This window comes from Physeter macrocephalus, chromosome 6 (genome assembly GCF_002837175.3).
Source record: "Physeter macrocephalus isolate SW-GA chromosome 6, ASM283717v5, whole genome shotgun sequence".
Classification (NCBI taxonomy): domain Eukaryota; kingdom Metazoa; phylum Chordata; class Mammalia; order Artiodactyla; family Physeteridae; genus Physeter; species Physeter macrocephalus.
Window position 1 is genome coordinate 37,003,810 of NC_041219.1, and position 2,806 is coordinate 37,006,615.

A 2,806-nucleotide genomic window follows, 5' to 3' on the forward strand; every position below is an offset into this window, starting at 1 on the left:
CTATTTCTTATGGCCATTTACAGATAAGCAAACTGAGGCACAGAAAGGTAATGGAACTTGCCTAAGGGCGTGTCGCCTGTCAGCAGAAACGCCAGGTTACGTGATGTCAGAGGAGGCTCCCGTAACTATTGGGCCATACTGCTTGTCAGCAGAAAGCTAGATGAAGCTGTGAGATCAGCTGAAATATTCACAAAAGAGGAGACCTGGGCACATTTGAAGACAGAAGGCTTAAATATTGAATGGTCATGGATACAAGTTAAGAAGAGGATGTTTAAGGGATGTGGAGTCCCTAAGAGTACTTGGAATTAGAATAGGTCATGGGGCTCTGATAAAGGTGAGCTTTAGCAGAGGTAGAAGAATCCTTATCCTTCTGAGGTTGCAGTGAAGTCTAAGTGTAGAGAGCTGCCGTGCAGAGGACATGTAGGAGGGAAAGTAGTTTGTACCTGATCACCTTGAGCTTTTAGATGGTGTGCTGGAGCTGGCTCTTACCAGCTCAAGAGAGCCATGGTTAAACGTTCAGGAATATTGCAATCAGGTTTGTAGCTTGAAATCAGCCAAAGTGGGGGTATTTATACCATAGAAACTGGCAGATGCTACTAGTGAGGGCTTCCCCCCAAAACTGCCACACAAAGCTGGTTTACCAGGACACCTTAGACTCTCTTCGTCTTTACTTCATGAACATTCGAAAGCCTGCTAGCCTGCCAGTTGAATTCAAACCTTGAGTGAGTGCCTGCCTACTGTGGGGAAGGCACTGTGCCAAGTATGGGGGGGTGGTGCAAAAACCAGCCCCCAGGGTGAAAATGACTGTGGTGGAGAGTAAAGAGCATGAGGACATAAGTCCTGGACTAGCTCTCAGACCTTTGGCCACTCACTTATCCTTGGTTTACTCATCTGCAAATGGAGATGATAATATGTATCCCAAAGGGTTAGTAAGAGGATTAATGAGAACATGTAAAGCTCCTGGCACAGAGGTGATCACTAAGTGACAGTTCTGAGAGTGGCAGACATGTAAACAGACAGCTTTTCTGTAGCTTGACATAAGAAATAAAGGAGCAACTAACTGTTTGATCAGAGAAGGCTTCACAGAGATCATGGTCCTCCAAGCAGGATTTCAGATAGATGCTTCATGGATGAATTCTGACCTGGTTCTTGTCAGAAAATTAATCTTTTTTTTTTTTTTTTTTTTGTCCCTAGAGCATGTTCCTTTTGCCTTTTTTTTTTAAGCCCATACCTCACTGTACATTATTGAGTAGTAAGACAAACAATAGATTTGGAGATAGGCATACCTAGATTTATATCCCATCTCCAACACACCTGCTTTGTGACCTTTGGCAAAATTCTTAACTTCCTGGAATTTCTGTTTCTAATTTTATAATATGGGTGTAATACTTGGATGATTTTTAAAATTAACTGAGAATGTAGGGGAAAGAGCCATACACTTAGCTGCCTTGGGAACCCCAAAGTGAATCCGGCATATATTTAGAGTTTCATCTCCCCTTATGTTTCTGCATGTCGTGCAGAAACACACTGTTTCTTTCCTACCGCTGTGTCTTTGTACCTATTGTTCGCTCTGCCTAGAGAGTTCTGTTCAAGAGTTGAACAGCGCTGTGGTAAGGGCCCAGGGCTGGGCGTCAGCGCAGCTCTGCCAGTTGTTAGCTAGGTGACCATGGGAAGATAATTTTCCTCTTTATATCTCGGCTTTTTTTCAGATATCTGTAAAATGGGGGAAATAACGGTATCTCACTCACTGGATTATGGTGAGGATTAAATTAGCCATGTAAAGACCCAAGTTTATGCCTGGCATATGGTAAGCACTGAAAAATTCTTAGGTATTACTCCCACTCCCATTACTACTACCCTTATTATTCCTCCAGATATGGTTCAAATAGCACCTGCTTCCCCAGTTTCCCTACACCATTATTTGCTTGCCCTCTGTGAAGTTGATAGACTACCACATGTTCTAGGCAAACTCCTAGGCATATTACAGGTGTTATTTTATTCAGATCACCCAATATGTTCTCAGCCACCCTCTGGGATTGATCAAATTCTTGAAGGTCAGATTCACCTTTATAAGAGGACTGAGAATCTTTGACAGTGACTATGTAAAGACTCTTTTTCCTTTCCTCTTAGAAAAAGATGAAATCTACAAGTTAACTAGTAATATCCCCACTGTACAGATCGAATCTGTCGACAAACATTTTTAGAGCAATTACTAAGTGTGGGCACTGTATTAAGTGCTGGGAACACTGTGGTGAACATAAATAATCCTGGTCCCTGCCCACATGTAGCTATTTACATTTAAATTAATTAAATATAAATAAAGTTTAAAATTCAGATCAGCACTTGCACTAGCCATATTTTCCAAGGATTAAACAAGGAGAAATCAGATGGAGATGCTGGGGATTGAACCCAGGACTTCATACATGCAAAGCATGCACTCTACCACTGAGCTACATCCCCATATGCTCTAGTTATGTTTTATTTGCTCAATAACTACATGTGGTTAGAGGCTACTGGGTTGGACAATGCTAATATAGAATATTTGCATCATCATGGAAAGTTCTATTGAACTAAGCTGTTCTAGAGGGGGAGGCTGACATTGATCAAATAACCATACTTAAAAATATAACTGCAGTTGTGGTAAGTACTAATCAGAAAGAATGCATGGTAACACAAGAGCATTTCATAGGGGGATTTGGCTTATGTGACTAAGACATGTTTGAACTAAGATGTGTTGAGTGATTGGGAGTTAGCAAAGCCTGTGGTTAGATTAATTAAAGGGATTGAAAAAAGGCTAATGGCTGGG

The 2,806-nt window shown here is 41.4% G+C and overlaps 1 non-coding gene across 1 annotated transcript; it reads right to left on the minus strand.

Annotated features, from left to right (window-relative positions):
• Window positions 1-2,388: 2,388 nt before the first annotated feature.
• TRNAA-UGC (transfer RNA alanine (anticodon UGC)) lies at window positions 2,389-2,460 on the minus strand. Its single transcript has one exon. It is a non-coding gene; the product is annotated as a tRNA-Ala (tRNA).
• Window positions 2,461-2,806: the final 346 nt, after the last annotated feature.